The sequence below is a fragment of the Trachypithecus francoisi genome, unplaced genomic scaffold (genome assembly GCF_009764315.1).
Source record: "Trachypithecus francoisi isolate TF-2019V2 unplaced genomic scaffold, Tfra_2.0 Lachesis_group17, whole genome shotgun sequence".
NCBI lineage: Eukaryota > Metazoa > Chordata > Mammalia > Primates > Cercopithecidae > Trachypithecus > Trachypithecus francoisi.
In genome coordinates, this window is record NW_022681462.1 from 85433102 (window position 1) to 85458066 (window position 24965).

Here is a 24965-nt window from a genome sequence, read left to right on the forward strand (position 1 = left end):
AGAGCTATACCTCATCCTGCTTTGATGCTTAGTGTCTTCCTTCCACTAGAAGAATTCAAGGACTCAGCTGCAACGATGACACTATTTGTGGAGCACGCATTGTATGAGGTGATGTGCTGGACTCTGCAGTCGACCCTTTATGTACCAACACTGACACAGAAGGGCAATGAAAGTACCCTGCCTAGAAGCCTTGATTGTGCTAAGAAAAAGCCAATGACTTTGTTATGATAATTGCTTTTGACCTGCTCCTCTGGGAGGCCTCTGGTAAGGTACAATGGAGTTCACTTAAGCAAAACTTTAGTGGAAGAGATCAGGAATAATTAAGGCAGGGAGGGTGGGGAGAGGAAGCAATCATGGAGAAGTCCCATCTTCAAGCATCGGAAATGTCAAGCTGGATTCACTCTGTGTAAAGGTCAGCCCTAACATGCCAACCTTTTAAATTTTTATTTGAAGGACTGTGTTTAAAATACCATGCTACAAATTTGCTAAAAAAAAAAAAAAAAAAAAAACCATTCACTCTAAGAGAACCATGTATATAGCCACAGAAGACAGAGACACCACATTAGGGCATAAAACTAAGTAAGAACAATGGAAATTCCCCGAATTTTTAGGGAAGCAAATAAAAGAGCAGAGGAACTTTTTTAAACTTGTAGGAGAAAATTTTGGTGAAGGAAAGCAAGCAAACGACAAATAAAACTTCACTTCTCTTGGAGCCAAGAAACTTGTTTTCCTGTTTTAGTTTGCTATTTGCTGGCTTTGTGATATTCAGCAGATAAAGATATTTCACTTTTCTCTACTATGGAGTAACACTTGGCTTACACACTGTAAATGATTGCTTTGTGCAACAAAATGAGTCAAATGCTTTCAGAAATCATTAATCATTCCACAAATACCTGTGATTGTTTTGATACTTTCAGATAAGTAGTTATGTATTATCTTAATGATTACCAACATTGCAACCAAATGTTGTCTGCCATTTTGAAATAATACAAATCTGTTCTTGAGAAAGGTACTAAGGGATCAGCCCAAACTGGTTGCCTAGGAGAGGCATTTTACAAAAGGTTATGCAAAATTGAAAACTACCATCAGACATTTAAGAATAAGGTTTTAAAAGGTGACCTGGTCAGTGAACAAACAGACATGCTTATTTAATACCTACTATGTATGGGTGCTGCCTAGGATTGAAGGAGAAGCAGAGCTGAAAAAAATCAGTATCCCTGAGCCTAAAGAGATCAGAATACAGCCATACACTATTACAAAATGTCAAGGTAATATGTAAAGAAAACAGAGGTAAGGAAAAATAAGAACTGGTTGATTTTAGAGTCAAAAGAGATCCCCATGAATATAATAGTTAAGGACACATTGTAGAGGAAAAGTGGCAAGCTAGAGAGTAAAAGATATCTTGGTCATAATTTTGATTCCATATAATAGAAAAAATACTTAAACACTTGGATGCAGTAGAGGTTGGAAAGTATGAGGATGAGGAAGTAGGGAAACAGAGAAAAAAAGGTTTAGTTTTAATCCTAAAGGCATTACCAGTTTAATCACTTCTCTGTGACTGAGGTTATTATCCACAATATCAGGGTGGACCCTCATGTCAGACTGAAGCCAATGGGATTTTAGCAAATTACCCAGACCTAGAAGAAAACTTAATGAGAGATGTTAATATCTTTGTGGTCTGTTCATTCCAAATAGGAAAGAAGATAGGAGGTGAAGACTGAACCCACTTGCCTTTGAGGGAGCAGGACACTTGGAGAGCATTCTCACTCTTTGCGGCCAGATGAATTAATCCATCTATTTCTTATCATCTTCTTAATGGTAAAATATCTGCATGTGTAAAAAATTATTGTTTTATATATTTACACATACACATATATTCAAATGAATGTATGTAGATATATGACTACACTAGTATCTGTGGGAAAAAGAGAAAAAAATCCTTTATGAGAGATGAAGTATAAAAAATCAGAATGGAATTGAGAGTTGCCAAGTGGATGTTTTTTTAGAAGATTGAACGGAAGAAAATGATCAGACTGAAATTAGCTGGATTGGAACAATGCTTTCTAAAAAGTGACCTGTTCTGAGATGGGAAGATCATACCCCTTCAAGAAGAGGCAATCAGCTTTTGTGTGTTATGTCATTGTAAAAGCCACTTCCAGCAGATAGAAACGCAGCCCAGCACTTGCTTTTGAGAGGAGATGGTAAGACGACAAAACGATGAACTTTAATGGACTATCAGATATTTTTAAATAGCAATTTTCATTTTAAATGTGGATCCAAAACCAATGCTTATAGAACGAGGGCTGAAAGCTTTAGTTCAAACCAGCAAAGCCTTCTCCAGTATCTGCACCGAAAGCTCTGACAAGAATATACTTGATTTTCAACCAGTAAGAGACTAGTTATTCCATTTAGGGAAATGACATCCTGATGACCTAAAATTACCCTTGCAGTTTCTGCAGACTGTAGCTTCAGCAATGTGTCTATTCCAGGTGGCAAAAAAAAAAAAAAGAGTTTCGTTACAGCTTTTGGAGAACCCTTCCTGGGGGGTGTCAGGCTTTTCCCAGCTTCTTTGCAAAGGTGACATGAATGTCTATCAACATGGCACTTACCAGCCACCAGGGTTGGTAATTCATTCATTCAGGAACAGTTTGTGAATGTTTACCATGTGCCAGACTCTGTGTTAGATACTGGTTATACAGATTAAAAATATAGTGTCTGCCTTCAACAGCTTACCACCCTTTGGGAAGAAGAATCAAGTAAACAAACAATTAGAATACAGCAGAGCGATGGCCAGCTAACTGGATTCCTGAAAATGTGTTTGACTTCATCCTACCCTCTCTTTCTTATTCATTTCCTAGCACTGCAGTCTGGCCCAGGCTCCTGCCTGCTACTGATCTTCCAGGACTACACAACCTTCCAATCCAATGGTCAATTTAACCTGCACCACACCCATTTTCCAACAGTATTTGTCACTTGCCATCACCCACTAATTTTCTCAATTATCTCTTTTCTTGGTCTGCAGGACTGTGCAATATCTTGAATTTTGTCCTTATAATTTTGAAAAAAAAGTTCCTTCTAAATTTCCTCTTGTAGAGTCATTTCCATTATTTGGTCCCTAAACGTTAAGACTACATAGAATTTTATTCAGTTCTTTCTATATATGCTTTCTTTATATAATTTCATCTCTTAGCCTCCCAAACAAAACAGAACCTCCAAATCACAACCATATATATTCCATTGTCAGTTTTGTCCATGAGATTTTGGAAATGCCTCCAAGCTTTCATTCAAGATGGTAAACAGAGCTTATATATTTAACTACACCATAGTAAATTTCCATTTATATTCACAGTGTTATGTAAAAACATATACATTTTAGAAAACTGCATCAGTGTTACCAAACAGGGAAGGATGCCATTCACATATTCAATATTGCGAGGGTGTTTTTCCAAGATTTATTATAGGTCTTGGATTACTAGATTGAAAAATTACTAGCCTATGATTCAATGCCTGGGAAGGCAATCCCCCAGATCTCCAAAACACTCGTGGTAACATTGGAGAAATGGGGAAGACCTAGGCAAACAAGAGAGTTCAAATCTCACAATTTGAATGACTTCAGCATGGACATCAGCAAAATCCCTGAGAGTCCCAGGCTTGGACTCCTACTCTGGGGATCTTTGACGATAGATAGTCTCACAAGGAATGCCAAATAAAATGGGGACATTTTCCCAACAAGCCACTGACACTGGCCTGGCTACTCTGTTCTATTTCCTGTACTTTTATGTTGCCAGAGAAGGGCACCAGTCCTTGTAAGTGAGGAGCAGGAAGGGAGCTAAAGTTATAGGCATTCATGCATTGGGAAGGTTTGATTCTTCTGACATGGGTTTATTTCTCTGTTTGCGGATGTTTGTCACTTGCATTTGTTGTAGCAGCCAAAATTTACCAGGGCCTCAGTTATTGTTTACTGGACAATGCAAATGCCCATGTTGTGAGACTCTTACAGGAAGGCTTTCTCCAAACCAGGCACACCAACAGGGCAGGCTCTGTGTGCCTCTGTCCACTGTCTGCTCCAATTACATTTCTAAAAGATCAAACTTGACCCCAGTGCCCCACCTCTTCTCCTCCAGCTCCTGCTGCCTGCACTGATGGACCCTACTGCCTGGTTGGCATATCACTTGGTTTACAGCAACTGGAAAGAGGAATATAATGTAACAAACCTTGCTGCTATTTACAAAATAGTTGTTTCTTTGTTTTTACTCCCTGGAGTAGGTTGTAACACTGAAGTTAGTTGGGCTACTGCCTCTTCTGCCTAAATGACTTTGCTCATTGCTGTGGTCTGAATATGTGTGCCATGGTTTGAATGTGTGTGCCATCATCCCCAAGTTAACATGCTGAAGCCTAGTCACCAATGCGAGGCTATTAGAAGGCAGGGCCTTTGGGAGGTGATTAGATCATGAGGGTGGAACCTTCATAAGTGGGATTATGTCCTTATAAAATAGACCCAGAGGGCTGCCTTTTCTATGTTATCATATGGGGACACAGTGAGAGGATGCCATCTATAAATCAGAAAGCAGAGTCTCAGCAGACACTGAATTTGGCAGTGCCCTGATCATGGACCCTCCAGCCTTCAGAATTGTGAGAAATTTCTGTTGTTTATAAGATACATAGTCTATGGTATGTTGTGGTAGCAGCCCAAATGGACTATGACACTCATCGACAAACCCTCTTCGGTAAAGTCCTACTTTAAATAGTGTGCACCCTATGCCATGGTGTATCAGCAGTTATTACCATAATCATTTTGTATGACAAACAATCTCAAGATCTTAATGGATTACAACAGCAACTACTTATTTTCCTTGCTTCTGTGAATCAGGTATGGCTTTGCTAGGAAAGGATGGGCTTGGCTGCAGGTCAGATTTGCATTGTTGCAACCATTTTTTCTTTTGCAGGCAACAGACACCTGAGCCATGTACTCCTCTTGATAGATCACAGGAGCACAAGATGGTAAGGCGAAACACAGAATATATCACAAAGCCCATCCTTGAAACTGGGACACTGTCCATCACCTACAAGCCCTATGATTAAGTCCATCAAAGGTGAAGTAGATGGAACTCCATATAGACAAAAATAAAGAAGATAGGAAATGGTTGAAGTGGGTGGGATAAAATTCTAACCTTATGAATAATTTCAGGAATATAACAAGTGTCTTTCCAAGTTATGGTTAGCCATGTATGATAGATTTATTTATTTATCCTAATTTTTCCCTCCCTCCAAGCTATGGGATTGTACATTTACCCCTTTTGTAGCATGGCTTCTTAGTTACTGGATCTTGAATTAGTCTAACCTGCAATTTGATACTGTAAACAGGACATTTTATACTGATTCTTTTCTTATCTATGCTGATGCAAATTTCTCCTAATATGTATCTTGGTGTGATACACACACACACATTATTTGACACCCATATGTCTATGTATATATGTATATGTCTGCATTTATATTTGTGCAAACATAAATTTGTAAGGGAAGGGAATTGAATGCACAAGGCTCAAACTGCCATGTTGAACTAGAAGACCTTCGGGTATAATTTTTCCATGTTGTTTAAGTGTGTTTCTCCCAAAGAGACTGTATATCATCCTGGTATCCTAAGCACATAATATTGTTCCTGGACTAGTCATATATTTACACACACACACACGTATATATGTATATACATATACATACACATACATATACATATATACGTGTGTGTGTCATATATGTGTGTGTATGTATGTGTGTATATACATACTCAACAAATGTTCAAATTAAATTATTAATCAAATTAATGATTTGGCTACTCTTTCCAAACATTTTATGATGATAAAAACTTAAATCCCGTACTAAAATCTTGCATCTTTTCATCCTATTCATTCTGTGACCCAGTAGCTTAATCCTGCCTTGCTCACCTTGTATATTCTCTGGTTCCATGATGCCTCCTTTGAGGTGGGGTGAAATAGGTAGCAAATAACTCAGGAGTAAAGGCACAATTGTCTGTTAACAGAATTTAAGAGATATGAGTTTTTATCAGAGATGGTACATAACAAAAGTTAGTATCAGTAAACTGTAGTTCTGTCTTTTCTGCTACCATTGGACTTTTTAAACCTCTTCACCTCTCTAACCTCAGATTTCCCAAAACAAAATGAAAACACGTTTTTAGAAGCTGCCTTTCCTCCCCACCTTACCTGGCTATATCAAATGAAATGTTTGAGAATATGCTATGAATAAAAAGTGTTAGAAAAATATGATATAGTATTAAAAGAGAAATTTAATAAATCCAGAGACTATTGTTTAGAAAGTAATTGTGACTTGTGTCTCTCAGGGCAAAGAGAAGAGAACAGAAAGATATGGAGAAGCTATTTATAGTTCACCCCTGCCTAGATGAAATGACTTTAAACACAGTATACAAAACTCCTCAAGATATAAAATGCTCCCCATATTACCTCCCCCACCACCCACATACAAGAATCCAGGATGGGGGCAGGTAAAGGGGAAAGAAGATCAGCAGCTTCAGAAAGAGGTCTCTATGGGAGGGCATTTTCAGAGTCTGTCAGCCTCACTCAACCTTCGGGGTTCTGGCTAATGCATTTTGACAGGGAAGAGAGTTGATTCTGAATAAATGAATCCTTTCAAGTAGAGAACTTCTGGGGAGCAGTGCAGAGTGAGAAAAACCAACACCCATGACTTCCTCATGTGGAATTCTGGGCTGATGCTCCATCTGACTCCAGGTAATCATGGAGCATTTCTTTCAATGCCATCCATATTCCTGGACTGGAAAAAAAAAGTTTCAAAGACTAAACCCCATGCTGAGGAGCTGATTTCTTATAACAATAGTTAACGATGAGTGTTCTTGAAACCCCTTTTTAATAAAAGGACAGGGATTGTCAGTGCAGATATCACTGTATTAAGGCCAAACTAAAAGCCTGGTCAGGGTTTCTATACTGTAGATAAAACTACTAATAAAGGCAGCTCTAAGATATTTCTGTGAAAGATTCAGAAAGAACACTAATTAACTCAGACAGGGAATCTTCCAAAGATATATTCCTTCTGCTGAAGAATATCCTGTATTGGCATTTTTGTGAATCATTCTTGACATTTTGCCAGTTCTGCTGTCAGCTTTCAAGGGATACAGAAATAGTGAGTAGATTTTTAAAAGCAAAAATCTATAAAACAAAGTCTGATTACAACACTACTGGCTGGCTTAAAAACAAAACACAGAGATGATCATTAAAAAACAAAACTTCTAGCAAAGTCTCCTGTGGTAAAATAGCTTCATCTGGTTGGTCTGAGACCATGTCTGAAAGAGCCAACTTAGATTGAATTATAGTATTCTCTAGACTACAAGTGTAAAAGTGTTTTGGGTTATTGTTTAGTGAACATGTCTGGGTGAGCAGTCATACATATGTACATATATTCATTCAGTGAATATTTATTAAACACCTATTATGTGCCAGACACTGCTCATAAATTCTTACAAGAGCTACTGTTATTACTTTTTATAAAATACTAGTAATTGTTCTAAAAAGAATAATTGCTAAATGTTTAAATGTTTATTTTATGCTTCAAGTAACTGAACATTGTTAGACATAAGTAGTATTTACAAGCTCATTATTAAAAAATTAAAGTAGAATATCGACTATTAAAGTGGAAGTAAAGTATCTATTCATCAGACCCTGACTTCCATAGCCCCAATCACCACTTTCTGTGTAAATATTATTCAGATTTAAAGAGTATTACTCTCAAACATTCTTGCCACCCAGAATTTGCTAATGACATTGAAAAGTGATGTAATACAAGTCACATTTCACACTTGTACTCTTTCTCTTTATTTGCATAGTACATATACTACTCTAGAAAACAGCATTTTAACTCCCTCACTTTAGCCCCTAATATGACTGAGAATAAGAGATCAAAGTCCCCTCCCCTCCCCTCCTTCCCTTCCCTTTCCTTTCTTCCTGCCACTCTCCCTCCATTTTTCTTTCTCATTCTTTCCTTTTTTACTTCTTTCCTTCTTTCTTGTTATTGTTTTTAAATTACATGCATAGGCCAATGTAACACAGACACAAGTTTGCGGGTTGTCAGGAAAATAAGAAAGAGGGCATTTTGCCTAACTCCAAACTGAACCAGAATAGAGGACACAGTGCATTTCTTTGTAACTTGGAAAGTTGGGTTACGGAGAAGCTACTGTGTAAAATATGCATCTAAAATTTTGGCATTAAAGAAGACTCTTGCTCAACCAATGACATGTGGACTGCCTGGATATCCTCAAATTCTGATTCCATATTTGTTTTTATAAAAGAAAACAAATGAACAAGCAACCACCCCATATTCACCTGCTACATGCCACAAAACATGGGCCTGAGAATTTATGAGCAAAGGCAGGATTTTTACTTTAAATATGTTTGTATAGCATTTGGAATCCTCAGAGAATGGGGCCTGAGTAAACAAAACACTACTACTAATAATATTTCACAAAGCTCGGTGAGAGTGTGGCTGTGGACCCTGGACCTTCCCTGGGCATACCCGCCTCTTATCAAACTAGTATCACAGTCTGATGGGGTGTCCCTCTCTCGCGTTTTCCATTCAATAACCCCTGCAAGTGCAGGAAAGAATGGGGATTTTAAGGAAGGGTCAGGATTCTCTGCCCATCTCCATTGTTCCGGCACTCAGCCCTGTGGTCACCTCCCGCAACTAGCATTGTGCAGACCGTCGTGGAAGGAAAATGGTCCCTGGGCAGAGTCTGTCAGCAGGAGTTTAGGCCAAGGAAGAGAGACAGTTCTTGTTCAGCATCATATTTCTTTCTCTACCTTCGTAATAGCCAGAGAATACTGGAAATGACTGGCTGAGTAATTTGCTTTTGGAACAAATGTGCTCCCTCCCACTGGTCTCCTCCTTCTCTTTTTTTGGTTTCTGGCTCTCTCCCCTGCCTCCTCATCTCTTCCTATCCCTCTGTAAGCAGGAAAATCTCTCCTGTCTTTCAGATGAGACAAAGCTACTGTCAAAGCTCAGGAAAACATATGTATGTATATGTGTAATATGTAATGTTTTCCTAACAATTCAGGATATCGCCTTCAGCTTTCTTGGTCATGAAGTAGGTATGGTCTAGGTCAGAAAAGCCATCCATCTTCATATTCATGTAGCCACGCCAGCATGTAAGGGCCACTTGCAAACACCACTGACCCCATAACACGGTCTGTCTCTTGAGAATTATCCACAAGCATTAGCCTGAAGCCCCTTGGCTGGTAAACCATGATCCTAAGCGGAGGAGATAGTTCAGATTCCTGAGTAGGTGCGTTCCATAGAATGAAGTCATTAATGTTGCTGCCACTTCAGCTTCCCTCTCACTCCAGCCTAGGTTCTCCTCCCTGAAACTTGCTCTGGATTCCTTTGAACAAATTTGTTATCAGCTGCACAGATCCTGTAACCCAACCTTCAGGGAGTGTGTCTGTCTCCAGTAGTGGTTAAAATTACACAAAGACACACCTTTATAGGGAGTTACTGCTGTGAACTTCCTTTATACTAGGGAAATAATACAACTTATAAAGCAGGTGTCTGCCAAATTAATTAGCACAGTCTGCACTGCTTTCTGACACCAACAACAAATTCTCCGGCTCTCTAGACATCAACTAGATATCCTGCAATTCAATTCTGTTCTGACACTGTCTACCTAGAGTTAGCATCAGAGCCCGTGAGTTAAGGGCTCAGTCCCACAAGACCGTGCCCACTTTAGACACCAGTCCCAAGTCCCAGGCTGTCACCTGAACTTCTGACTGACTGGATATAAATTCGAGGGTTTCCATTATCCCCTTTTAAGTTTTGCTAATTTTTTAGGACAATTCATAGAACTCTGGAAAATACTTTATTATTATTGTAAAGGATGTATCTCAGGAATAGCCAAATAAAAGAGATACACAATGCAATGTGTTGGGGGAGAGCCTGTGCAGAACTCCCACGATCACTCTGGGCATGCCACACTCCCAGTACCTCAATGTTTCAGCAACTCAGAAGCTCTCTAAAACCCACTGTTTAGGGTTTTTATGCAGGTCTCATTGTATAGGCATAATTGATTAAATCATTGATCATTGGTGATTGGTCTCAACCTTTAGACTCTCTCCCCTCCCTGGGGGTCACTGCTTGAGGCTGAAAGTTCCAACTTCTAGTCATGCCTTGATCTTCTTGGTGAGCAGTGCCATTCTGAAGCTCTCTGGGGCCCCAAGATACCAGTCACATCATTTGCATACAAAAGAGTCCTGGAGATTCCAAGGACTTTAGAAGCTGTGTGCCAGGAATCAGGGACAAAGACCCTCATATATTTCTTATTATGCCATGGGAAATAATATAGTTTACAAAGCAGGGTGTCTGCTAAATTACTCTTAATTAATGAACACAGAGATCTACGATTAGAGGTGTTGCCATGTGTGTCCCCACACTCTCCACCCACATGCACTAATGTCCCTTGGCAAACAGCCTCCTGCGTTAGTTTGCTAAGGGTAATAGCCAAATACTGCATGTTCTCACTTATAAATGGGAGCTAAATGATAAGAACTTATGAACACCATGAAGGAGACAACAGACACTGGAGTCTGCTTGAAGGGGAAGGGTGGGAGGAGGGAGAGGAGCAGAAAAGGTTAACTATTGGGTACTGGGCTTAATACCTGGGTGATGGAATAAGATGTATAACAAACTCCCATGACACATGTTTGCCTATGTAACAAACCTTCACATGTACTCCTAAACTTAAAATAAACATTAAAAAAAAATCTGCACTAATGCAGCCAGGCCTGGCCTTGTCTGGATCTAGGAAAGATTAACTGAGAGGCTGACACCTCTAAAGGTCTGAAAACAAACACTGACCGTCTTTTGCTCTGAAGGCTGCTACCTGTGAAGTATCTACGTAAAAAGACAACCTTACCTAGAAAAACCTCCTCTTTTCTCCCTTCGATAACCTGATTTGTCATCATAACCCATTCTGGGCCATTCTCTGAAACCTTATTTTTTCTGTAACCTGAAGACGGTATACAAGCTTCTGTACCCTGTGGGGGGATGGGGTTGGGTCTTCATTCTGAAGGCTCCTGTATATACACATTAAATAAATTAATATGTCTTTTCTCCTAAAAAACAATCAAACAAAAGCCTCACTGGTGAGTTAACTCCATACTCCAGGACCTACCTCATCTGAGACCCAGTCTTCAGGGACCTCTCTCCTGCCCTGTCATCTGATATCGTTGAAATAGATTAAACTTGACTTTCTGAGCTCCCCTTTTGGCTCCTATAGCCTGCAGCTCTGCTTGCATGTGCCTATGTGATTTCTCATTCCAGTCAGATTACAAAGTAACCGAGACACAGATCTTGTGCAAAAATTTTCTGCTGCCATCTCAGCATCTACTTCAGTGTCTTCCCAAGCATCAGTAAATGTTTACTAATTAATTAATAAATAGATCTATAAGATCACTATTACTGGGTATAATACTACTGACAATAAAAATAATATTTAAGTAACATTTATATCTTGCCAGGAACTTTACTAGACACACATTTAATAATTAATTTAATTTATATGAACCAGCTGCGAAAGAGAGTTAACATATTCTTCACACAGGAAAAAAACAAAGTTTAGAGAAAAATGCTAAAGAAACTGACTCGGGGTCATGCATAGAAGAGGAAAAAAAAAAATAGATTCCTGCCTCATAATCCCCAGAATGTTGAGCCAAAGTGGAATTTTGAAGGTATCATTAATAAGATTTTTCAATGCTCAGTAGGGAAGATTGATTTTCTCTAACAAAATGGAACTCTCTCTTCACAAACTCATACAGAAAGTTCTCTTTATAAGTGATCAGGATTTGCAATGTGCTTATCCAGGTGCTCCTAGATTTTTAGTAAAAGTCATCTGCATATCACAGAATAACTGAGCAAGGAGGACTATAAAAAATAATCCAGTTCCAAAAATTGTTTACTTTCAGCCTCTAGTTGATATCTTTAAGCTTCTGTAGGCAGAAAATACTTCAGAGTATGAGTGCATGAACACACAAATGGTCTCTGACTTTATTTTTCAACTTATTTTTGACTTTATGATGGTACAAAAGTGATACATATTCAATAGAAACCGTACTTTGAATTTTGAATTTTGATCCTTTCCAGGGATGCTATGCTATGATGGCATGCTATTCTGCCTCTCTCTCTTTTGCTGTTTCCATGCTGGACACTGGCAGCAAGCCACAGCTCCCAGTCGGTCACACGTTCATGAGGGTAAACAACTGACACAGCCATTCTGTTTTTCATTTTCGGGACAGTATTCAATAAGATACATGAGATATTCAGCACTTTGTTATAAAACAGGCTTTGTGTTAGATGATTTTGCATAACTATAGGCCAATGTATTGTTCTGAGCATATTTAAGCTAGGCTGGGCTGAGTTATGATGTTTAGTAGGTTATCTGTTTTCAATGCATTTTTGACTTAAGATATTTTCACCTTACAATAGGTTTATTGAAATGTAACCCCATCATAAGTCAAGGAGCATCTATGCTTCAAACAGTCCTGGGCAAGAAAGAGTTGAATTTTGCTCTATACTCCCACTATATTCATGCTTCCTAGTATCTTGGCTGTGTCTACTAATTCGCAATTGTAGGCTTTACTTTAGCGTGGTAGTTTTCAAGATGACCCTTTTCGGGTTATTAGTGTCTTTCAATGTTGTACAGATTAAGTCTAGTCTTGCCTGTTGACCACAGTCTAGCAACTAGTATCATAACCTAACATACCTCTAGCTTCCAATTTGGCTAGGTTATATATGTCTCAGAATCTTGGAAAGATGTATAATTTGTTTATTTATTTCATAAGAAGTGGGAATTAAATTGGATCTTTAATCCACAAGTCATATTTTCTTTCTTCAGTGCCATGGAATAAAGTCAGTCTCTTTGTCAGTGGAGAAGATGCTCGTCAATACAAAGCATTGGTGAGAGGAGGAGGTACAGATGTATGAGATGAAGGAATAGTAGCTAATGAACTATTTTATGTTATCAGTTAGCATTCAATAGTCATAATTCACTTAACGAGAATAAACTAAATCCTATACATTTGATGTTGGTTTATACCTGGATTTAATTATTCATAGAACCTATAAAAATTGTGACTCCATAATTACAGGGATCTTGACCTGAATAAAAGAGGAACAAGGACACATACACAACTGCTAAGGTAGAAGAAAATTGAAGAGATTGGCTGGGTTATAACTATTATCACAAGAACAAAAACAAAGACACAAGAAAATTAACAAAACATAAAACAAATTCAGAAAACCTTTGGTCTGAGGCCTCTTATATTAAATCAGCTCAAACTTCCACCACAACCAAGATATAAAGGTGGATGGACTGCACTATCTGTATCTTTTGGCACCTGTTGTTTGTTCCTCTTCAAGACTCTTATAATATTCATATAAAATGGTGGGTGACCAGAGAGCGCAAGGTCACTTCTCCTAAAGATCAGAGGCACACAATGTCCTCAACCTTCTTGCATAAACATGCACCCACTTATCTCCCTCAACTCCAACCACAAATACACCTGCTTGCCCAAGGTATCAATCACTTAACCAAGTTCAACTGTCTTTAGGTAACAGGTTACAATCTTGTGAGGATGTCAGATTGGGATTATGTGTTTCATAAATGTTTGGTAGAGTTGACCTACAAAATGAATGCTATTTTCTTTGGAGAAAGATTTAATACAATTTTCCTTAATGAATTTAAAACCATCGATGCCTTTTATTTCTTGTTATATCTATTTTTACTCCTTATATTTGTCTAGGAATTTATTTCCTACATATATGTTCTGAATGTGTTAGCATTTCATTACTTTAACCTGTGCTTATCTGTAGTTACGGACCATTTTTTATGCCTAATATTGTTTATTTAGGGTTTTCTATCTAGTTCATAATGAAAATTGAATTGTCTATTTTGTCTTTTCAATGAACACATTTAACCATTCTTTGTTATTCTCTCCATTATATTTTTGTTTTATTCTTTACTAATTTACTACTATTATTTTTTAAAATTATCTCCTTCTTAAGTTTGTGCTCACTTTATGTGGTAGGCAGATTTTGAAAATTGGCTTCCAAGGTTCTGTTTCCTAATCCCCAGAACTTATGAATATGATAAGATAGCTCTCCCGTGATTATGTTACACTATATGACATAGTTGAATATAAGATAGGGAGATTATCTGAATAAATGTAATGTAATCCTATAAACCCCTTTAAAACCAGAGTTTTCTGCAGGTGGTAGTGGAACAAATAGAGATTGGAAGCATGAGGGAAATTTGATTTACAATTGTTTAGATTGAAAATGTGGCTAATTGTGTTTATGCAGCTGAGTTATGAGTTCTAGTCATTAGTGTGAGTGACAGTACTGTAACGAACTTCTCATTTCCACGTATTCTTATTTGAAGAGAGAGTAATATTTAAGTAACACTAGAAAACATATATCAAGAATGGCAGAGGTTTCCTACCACTTATAAACCACTTTTTTTCTAGACTGCTGTGGAAGGAAGATATAAACTTTTTTATATAAACCACTGTATTTTAGGGTCTCTTAATCACAGTACTTTGGACTGTACCCTAATCATTACAACATAGTTAGAAATTGCCCATTTAGTCTTCTGCATTTTAACTCTCTCAATTTTTCTGCTTTCTCTCTCTAATTTTCTGTTTTCTCACCTTTCTTTGCAGCATTCCATTGTCATTTTGTATTGTCAGATCTATCATCCAGTTGGCTAATTCCCTCTTCAGCTACATCTCATTGAATGTTTAATCTGTCTATTGAATTAATCATTTCAATCACTGTGTCTTGCCATTGTAACTAGTTCTTTTGCAAATATATCCCCATTGATCTTAATAGTATCTGTCATTATACTTTAATAGTCTCTTTTATTTATTTAAAAATATAAAATATACTAATCATCTCTGATCTCATAATTAATCTCTGTAATTTGTTATTTCTGTCATCTCTTGCTCACGATGGATGGCTAATTTTATGTTTTGTTTAATAACTTTGTATTGTGAATACATGTTTCTTGGTGCTCTATCTGTGAGTATTTGTTGACATGAGATCTATGTTTAAAATATGTTATTCCAGAGAGGATAATCATTTGCCTTTGACTAATGCCTGAAGTACTAGCAATTTAGAACCAGTTTAAATTATATTTTTGGTGGGAAGGGGGTTGAGAAGCACTGAAAGTATGAATTATAAGGCTTAGAACTTGAGAGAAGTCTTGTGAGTTGGACTTCTCATTAGATTTTTTTTACAATAATTATTATTTAGACACAGTGCCAACAGGGGTAACAGTTCACACATTTCCCACTGTAGGGTGCATTTATACTTTCTTTCAGTCTTCTGAGAAAGTTGGCTTTCAATCCACCTAGATCCGTGTAATTGCTCCAACATTCCATGTGTTAGGTCATCAATAATAAATAAAATTTCCCCAAGCAATATCAATTCTTGCTTTCTCCTGATTTGGGCTTTCTTATATTTCATAAGCTCTAAAACACTTTTTTAACTTTTCTTTTAGCTCAACAATGCATTGAGAAATATACATTCAGGTGTGACTTACTAGAAAAGTAGAAGAGTCTTTCTACTTTTAAGTAGAAAGATTAACTTTCTTTTCTTTTTTTTTTTTTTTTGAGACTGAGTCTCACTCTGTCACCCAGGCTGGAGTGCAGCAGCATAATCTCGGCTTACTGCAGCCTCCACCTCCTGGGTTCAAGTGATTCTCCTGCCTCAGCCTCCCGAGTAGCTGGGATTACAGGTGCATGCCACCACGCCCAGCTAATTTTTGTATTTTTAGTAGAGACGGGGTTTCACTATGTTAGCCAGGCTGGTCTTGAACTCCTGACCTAGTGATCTGCCCACCTCAGCCTCCCAAAGTGCTGGGATTACAGGCGTGAGCCACCATGCCCAACCTACAACTATTAACTTTCATACTTTCAGATAAGCTTTAATTTTCTTCAGAGCATACATAATTGTGTTAAATTGTCTTCTCTTTCTTAAAAATTATTTTCTATCTCTCCTCTATTAGAATGTAACTTCCTGAGACAAGAGGCATGGTAGTCTCATTTACTACTGTATCTCATATGGCAATGCCTGGCACATAGAAAATGCTCAATAAAAATTCCCTAAATAAATACAAGATATATATACACACACATACATATATGTATTATACACATGTGCTATAGCACTATAGCAATACATACACGTGTATGTGTATAATACCTATACAATTCGCATTTGAACACTTTTTTGTTTATTAAACTGCTGTTCTAACTGGTCATAGAATGCTTCAATTTTATTGTGTGATAAGTAAAATATTAAGGTTAAAGATGCACCATACATAATTAAGAAACATTGCATTGACTGCTTGGTGAAAAGGTAAATGGGAATCCTTTGAACAAAATTGGTTATTAACATGACAGAAACATCAGATAAATACCTACTTTTACAATACTGAGTTATTGTAATACACATATATAGTCACTAAATGTTAACTGTAATTTCATGTTGTCATTCCAGTTTGCATCCTTAATGCATCATTTCTCTAGTGGGTTTGAAAGGTGCTGTATTAGAGACTGTCGCTTGCAAGTTTGAGGCACCTGAAACTACTGTAGAATGATGACATGAGCATTGAGCAGACCCTCATAGCCTCTGCCAGCAAGTCTTTACTCTGAGTAAAGGGAGCAGATTAGATCATTGATTGGTTGAGCAAGAATTCCATGTATGTGTACTTGATGGACGCAAAAACACGTGTTCAAGAATGCAAATTTGAGGATGAACCTTGTTTGCTACAAGAAAAACACTGGGAGTGGGGTTTGGAGACTTGAGTTTTAGTACCTATAACTAGGATTTTTACTTAACACTTCTGGACCTCAGTCAATTTATCTGTAAAATAAATGACTGTTGTAGTAAATTTCCCTTCCAATTCTACAATTCTATTATCAAATATTTCTCACATTTATAGGCCTCTCTGAAAATTAAACAAAAATTTTACAATAAATTATTCCTCTTCTGAGAAATTCAGTATAAATTGGGCCTTTGCTGGACTTTTCAACGTCTGAATTATAAGTACTACATGATGCCTGTCTCCAAGTGTTTCCCTAACGTAGTTGATAGTATAACCAAAACTAGAGCTCTACATAGAAAAAAAAAAAAAAAACAACTTTATTCTATCATCTGGAGGGAAGAAAAGCTAGGGAGCCCTCTAGGGCACTTAGGGTTATAGCACTGTCTCTAATCTCGCCTGAGGTTCCTGGACTATGGATGATGCTTCCTAGTTGGAGATTAGCACTACTCACCTTCTGCTTTCTAAATCTGTTTGTCTGTTGTTTTTCACTATCACTTACCTCTCTGGTTTGATTCTATTCCTTCTCCTTTTTCTTCCTCTTGCCAATTATGTCCACCTACTGAATGATAGAGAATGATAGCACTACCTTCTTAACATATGATAATCATAGCCCTTCAAACAGTGTAGCAATACATCAGCTCTGACCTGTTTGCTTCTCACAAGCAGGGTACAAATAACTAATATCAGAAGAGAGAGAGCATCAATACTGATACCATAAACACTGAAGAAGATAGTAAGAAATACTATGAACAACCCTATGCCCACACATTTTATTGTTAGTTTAAATGAAATTGACTAATTATTTGAAAGACATCAGCTGCCAAAACTCACACAGGCTCTGTCCCTTTAACAATATGGGAAGAGGCAAACACTATATTATCGGCCTCTGCGCACCAGCTGATGGCAACAAGAGTTTGAAGTAGTACAATGCCAAGGAACCTAGGGGCACTCTCTTCACAGCTTTTCACTTGTCATCTATCATATTGTCTCATGCTGCTTTCACGTCTAGAAATTGAGATTCTCTGTGACTGCAGCTTTGCAAACATTGGCATTATTTAGCCAATACTTGATCTTCCTCTCACGATCTTTGTCTCATGTGATTGGACTGTGCTATCCGTGCTCTTACCTGTTGATGAAGGCCATGTCATAAGCAGATTGATTGGCCAAGCCCAAAACGCCATCGGTAGTAGCCTCATTCATTAAGTAATAAATACTACAATCTCACAACCAAACTCACTAAGCAATGTGTTTCTTGGATTCCTCTTTGGATATCATAATGTCCAACCAGATCAATTTTTGTCTACCTCCTTGTCCTCCTTTCTGAGTTTCCTTTCTATTGGCCCATCATGACAATTTCTAGGTATTGCCTATATAATGGCATGATGTCTCATATTTTAATCTACAGGCAGAGTAAGAAGCAAAAAGCAGTTTAATGCCTCAACCATTGGAGGTATGTCATAGTGGTCAAGAAGGGGGCAACACTGGAATCAGACCTGGCTTAGATACCTGGTGCTGCCTTATACCCTCTATGTAAAGTTAAGCCATCACTCATTCTCTTTATTTGGTCAAGGCTAACCTGAGGATACAAATGTCAAATTCTTATGGATTCTGTAAAAAATTTATATATATGTGTGTGTGTGTGTGTGTGTGTGTGTGTGTGTGTTTGTGTGTCTATGGAACATATCACAGAAACTGCCTAAATGCTCAACAAATAGAAATTAAAATAAAGCATGACCTAACATTTGCTTCACAAATAACTATATCATCTGTCCACTAGAAGCATTTTATTTGAATTAATTCTATTCCTTCCAATATCTTTTTCCTCCTCTCTTCTATATATAGAACTTAAAAGACTCTCAGGAACCATGTGTTGCCCTTTTTTTAAGGAAGGGGTCGCAGCTTGTTCAATGTCCCATTTTGTGTTGAGGGTAATTATAATTAGAGCCCTAGTCTATATCCTAGACTAAAGCATCTGGGGGGCTGGTGAGGATGGAGTAGTGCCACTGAGAGCTGGAGCCCTCTTTTCCGTGTACATTAGAAAGAAAGAGTAGATCCCCCCATTCCTGTTCTTTGCTGGCCCTGATGTAAGAGAAAAGTAGGAAGTAGCAGAAAACCAGAGAGGCAAGCACCTTGGTTATGTAATATCCACCAAATACAGTTCTAACATTTATTAGCCAATTATATGTTTCTCAAACAGCCTGTGAAGCTTCTCAAAAATATTTTTATCAACATAATCAGGTACTGCAAGAAAAACAGGTATTCTAGAACCTACACACCTCTGCCTGTAAAGCTCTAAAAATTCTAGGGTTTAGTTCAAGGCTAACCTTAGCTAGGAAGCTATTTTTAATTTTAATATGAAATAATGCAAAGAGAAAGGAAGAGAACTTTGGTTAAACAGTTACAATTAATAGGGTGGTGAAGTCTATGGAGAGCTGGCAGGGTGCAAGTGGCTTTCATGGCTAGACATGGAAAAATTACCCAAGGTGGAATGAGTATTCTGTGGCAAACTGCCGTGGGAACCCTAGCCTCTTTGTCTCTATCTGTGTCTAGGATCCAGGCTGAGATTATCTTAATTAGAGCTAAAATATAAAACTGCCTCCTTGATAGATTTCCTCCATGGTCCTCTTCAGAGTAGGTGGAACCAGATATTGTTTTCAGAGGATTGAGGTCATCATTACCATCATCTTGACCAAATGTGTATTTTGATTTTAATGCAGAGAACCACCTAATATCTTCCTCACAGACTAACACAGGGGGAAGTCACATATTGGAATCTGTTAGTTTCTATATACAGGCTGAATACTATCTTAGGCCTGAGAAACAATTTTGTCTTGTTGAGAGAACTAATGAGTTTCCTCTCTAGGAGATGGGCAGTCTAGCACCAAGTGAGCCTGGGAGTAGTTTTGGCTCTGGCTTGAAACCCAGTCCCAGGAGAGAACTTTTTACTATTCCTTATGGGCCAAGGTTTCCTCATCTCTTTCAGGTCCACTTTCAGTAATATGGGTCCATCTGTCCCAGTTCTTCTCCACCTTGGAATTTCCCACCCCTACCATTCTAACTATAGAAACTGCCTTAGCTCTTACCAGTCCTTCTGGGCAATGGTTCCTGAATGCTGCCCTTAATCTTCTATTCATATACCACAACTTTCCATGTTCTTCCTGCCTGGACTCTCTACCTAACCTTAGATCCCACTCCCATGACACAGTGCGTCATCTACTTGGCCAGCCGCCACCTCCAACAAGCTGCCCAGCCTGCAGCCTTCCACCTGTCTGGACTGCTGTCTCCAGCTCTCAGCCACCCTCCTTTCACTTTTCACTTATTTTCCCCCTTCTTGTCACTTTCTTTCTTTGTCCTTCTCCTGATCTCTCTTTCCCCTGTCCGAAGCCCTCTATGTCCCATTTGTCTATGGCTCACAAGTCTCTGCAGTCCAGTTGGACTCTTCAAGGCAAATAATTCCTCCCTCCACAAAAGTTGAATTATGGATCTTGCTGGGTTATAGTAATAGCAGCAGGGCTAAGTAGGAAGGAGCAATTAGGTACACAAATGAACTAAACTCAGCTCTTAGACTGAGTCTTAGTATTTCATTGGATAATGTGGCAATGAAGAAATTAGTTACAATGAAAGACAAATTATACCAAAAGACATTAGAGGTGAAAAATTAAAAAACAAAAAAAGGTCCATGTTTCTAGCTTCCAACTCCTCTGCTCATTTCATTTCTTATATATAGTATGCTCTGAACCCATTTATTTTGCAGAATGATTACAAAACTTCCTACAGCATCATTGTCCACCTCAGCCCTATCTGTGGCACTATACAGAGAGGACTTCCTCACAACAAGAAAATAACACCTTTTACTCTGCAACATACATTTCACTCCCTTTCATTCAGTATTTGGGATCTACATACTGAGTTCAAGCCCCCATACTACATTTTCCTCTTTTTTTTTTTCTTAAATGCTCAGCTCAGCTCATGAGTAAAAAAAAGAATGTTCACTTCTGCCTCCCACATCATAATACAGCACAGAAAGTACTCCCATCCTCCATCTGATGTCTATCTTCTTCAAGAATCTGCACCCATCTACTCCATAGAGAGATATAAAAATTTGACTTAGGTATGAGTCATGAATTGTTCCTTAAAGGTTAGATCGAAGGAACTTGTAAAGCCCAAGCTATTAGAGCATGTGTACAGTGTGTGTGTAAGGCGACAAGTGAATGGTTCAGATGCAAAAAGTCTAGGAATGGGACCTGGACCCCTCGTTGCCGTTACTCCTGCCTACAGATGAGCATGAGTGACAGTCTATAGGGTGTTGTTCTGTATACAACCATATAATTATGTAAGTTTGAGAGAAGGTGGCATGAGATAAACAAAAGTGACAAATGTTAAAGACATCAAAGTCATCTCTTAACCTTATAGTTATTATCAACCACTTACTCCTCTTATTACCTCTTTACGCACTAGATGCTTAAATATAACCCATGGATTGAAATGCTCATGAACCCACTATTAGAATAGACCATAGGGTCCTTTGTATTTCTACCATTTCTTGTACAAATTTCTATCCCCTCTGTAACATAACCATTGGCTTATGTTTTAGTGTTTCTTATTAGGTTGTGAATAATTTGAGGGTAGGGCATGTGTCTCAATTACCTATGCAAAACAGATAGCTAGAACAGTGCCTGATACCAGATAGATGCTCAATAAGCAATCATTGAATGACTGAATGGAAGGATGAAAAATGTGGCATTCATTGAACTCATTCTTCATGAACAGAAGATTACATTTGGTCCAGAATGTTTTATTGATCCTGGAAGTTCTCTATTTTGCAAGGAAAGTGTCAGCAGCAAAGGAAACCATAATTACTGAGGTTGCTAAAAACCTTGGTTCTCCCAAAGAATGCTTTATCTACCACCGTTACGTTTTCCTGGAAGGTGAGCAAGTTTAAGAGGTTTCCTGGTTTGAATAGGAAAATGGACTTCAAAACTGAAAGGAAGATGGCTCCAGTAATTGCTTTGTCATCCCTGCTGGTTGGTGACTTTGAATGATATAACATTTTAATTTCTTGAACACCTACTCCCTTTAGACACTTGCTAAGCACTTTATATATAAGAATCAATTTAATTTTCTCCTAAACTCTGCAAAATAAATATAATTATGCCTGTTTCATAAGATGATGAAATTGAGGTACAGAGAGATTTGAATAAGTTGCTCACAATCACACAGCTAGTAAATGGTGGACTCAGATTTTTTATTTCATTTTGTTAGAGACAAGTTCTCACTCTGTTATCCAGGCTGGAGTAAAGTGGTGTGACTGTGGTTCAGTATAGCCTCAAGCTCCTGAACTCAAGCAATCCTTCTGCCTAGGCTTCTGAGTGTATGGGACTACAGTCGTCAACCACCACACCAGGATCTTTGTTTTCTATTTTTCGTAGAGATGGGGGTCTCGCTAAGTTTCCCAGGCAGGTCTCGAACTCTTAAACTCAAGTGATGCCCCCACATCCTCCCAAAGTCCTAGGGTTACAGATGTGAGCCACTGCGCCAGACCTCAGATTTTTTTTTTTTTTTTTTTTAATGGCTCACATTTACCAACCTCTTCTCTCAGGGATTAGACAAAAAGTTTTGAATGACTTTCAGTGTAAACAGATGGCCTGCTAATGATCTATGATCTTATTTTAAATGGAAAATATTTTCTTTTGACCTAAAGAATTAAATGCAAAGTATTTGCTGTGATAAAAGACTTGGAATCCACAATACAAATATTTGCACCTACCAGTCATGACTGAGCATGGGATGACCAATGGGTTACAATCAGAGTTGGGAAGATGGGTCGTTATGATGTCATCTGGCATGTGATAATATAGATCAGGCCTGCACTCTCATGATTTGGGGATAGCCTGGTAGAAATGACAACCACGATGTTAATACTAACATATGTATTACATGGCTTGTTTGTTCTTTCACTTAGTATTTTCAGAGTACCTACCTATTACAGGCACTGTGTAAGTTGCTAAGGATACAGACATTAATGGTTTATTCATTCAACCTCCTCAGTGTTTCTTTAATCATTTCTTTGCATCCTACACCCACTGTTTCTAACATGGCCTGGGTCCTTAGTTATTCTTTCCCAGAGAAAATTCTCCTGAATTGCCTCTCAACCTCCTCACTGGTCTCTCGACCTCCAGTCTGTGTCCTTTCCAATTTAATTTCTGACTAATGTCAAGAGTTATTGGAGGGTACTCACTGCTCTTTGGGTAATATTCTTAACCCATAACATGACACACAAGTTTCTCTTAAGGGCACCCATATCTCCAAGACCCTCCTGAAACCTTTGTTAGTTAGTTTGGTTGACTCCCTCTGCTCATATACCCATTCCTCTCTGATACTATATGAAGCTGGATTTAAACTGTTAGTTAATTGTCAGTTTCCTAACTACCCTATGGACTTTTCAAGAAAAGGGATTTGAATGCATACACTTTGTCTCCATAACACTTCTCACAAAACCGGGACAACTCACTGTTTATCCAACATCTGCTGGCTAAATAAAGACATGATCTTCACCTTTCGGGATTGTTAATTTAAAATGGTTCCATAAGAGCAATGCAGAGACAGAGATAATTGGCATCACTGCAGTTGATGATTGTGTGACTTTTCACAAGGTGTTATTTTGGATGAGTGATCATTTTAATGATCTTGTTTCAAATGGTCACACTCTACATTCATCAGGACATTCTAGCCTTTTGCACCAAGACTTAGATGTACAAACATGCAGAATTCATAGCAATTAACCCCTACCCTCATTCTTTAGTCTGTTCTCTTTCCTGCCTTTGTGGTTGTCCCTTACCCCTCCCTTCTTTCTCTTTGTCATCCTTTTTTCTTGTCCTGGATAGGATTACTTGACTATTTGATTATTACAATAGAGTTTTCCAAAGATTTACCATCAGAATGATTTAACTGACATTTAAACATATTATTAAGGAAGTAGGATGTTGCTTGAAGGTCATAGTTTGGATTCAAAGTTTAAAGGTTTTCATACTGTTTAGTAAAGGTATCATAAATGCCATCTCTCCAGAACTAGTATCCCCATAGTCAATGACAATTGGATTTATTCAGGACTTAGATTTATTTAGCTTTGCCATGTAATATTTGTCAAAAAAGATTGCAGTTTCCAGGAAGTTCTTGTTTTGTACACTTGCTCTTTGGCTAACCTTGGCAGACACCCAAGGCCTGTGAGGATAGTCTGTGTGAGGTGCTGCACATCCTCATGCTCCTTCTCAGATAGAGTAGAGGCACACACCAGACCATAACTTCCCATTTTCTCAGAGGCAAACATCTACATCACAGCTGTGATCTGGGGTTTAAAGTGGGAGAAGTTTAGTGGGGCAAAGTTGATTTATTAGTCTAAACCCAACTAAATAGCAGACTAAACTCTATCCATGGAAGGGCCATTTGAATGAATTATCAATCATAAATGGGGTCATGAACTAAAACTTCTCACTAAATTAGGTTTGCTGTATACACAACATATTCCAAAGGCTACTGTCTGTATTATGTCCAACAGGTATCGAGGTATGGATGCTTAAATCAGCTGCAGGAAACAAGAAAGAAGAAAAAAGGAGAGATAAAAATTTTAAAAACCAATCTTGGTCCTTCCACCAAGACCCATTAATTTCCATATCATCATCTGCATGAGATGGAAGATTCCTACATAACCAGGTTACTGCAAGGATGTGAATTTTGAATATTAAAATATTATATACAATTGGAAATAACTGAAATCTATGAGTGTTTTTACAATCCATCATATTTACAAAAATAAATCCATCAAGACATCCAATAAATTAGCCTTGATGAGATTTGTAATGAGGCATTAAAGATAAGCTAAGTAAACTGTTAGAAACTTAGAAAAATATATTGTAGCATAACATATCTAATCTTAGCTCACATTTTATGCAAATAATTAGACAATAAATATTTAAAATAAACAATAAATTTAAATCTTAAAAGAAACTAGACAAAGCAAATTTAATATTTTTGATTACCTAGCAGAGTT

General features: G+C 37.9%; 1 long non-coding RNA gene across 2 annotated transcripts in view; it reads left to right on the forward strand.

Annotated features, from left to right (window-relative positions):
• LOC117063022 overlaps nt 1-24634 on the forward strand; it is a 28137-nt gene extending 3503 nt beyond the window's left edge. The window contains exons 2-4 of one of the 2 annotated variants that reach the window (XR_004428674.1): nt 1696-1818; nt 4947-5093; nt 24474-24634. This is a non-coding gene — a long non-coding RNA (uncharacterized LOC117063022). Of the gene's footprint in view, nt 1-1695; nt 1819-4946; nt 5094-12925; nt 13018-24473 lie in introns of those variants that run through there. The other variant, XR_004428673.1, reaches the window with a different exon arrangement.
• The last annotated feature ends 331 nt before the right edge of the window (nt 24635-24965 follow it).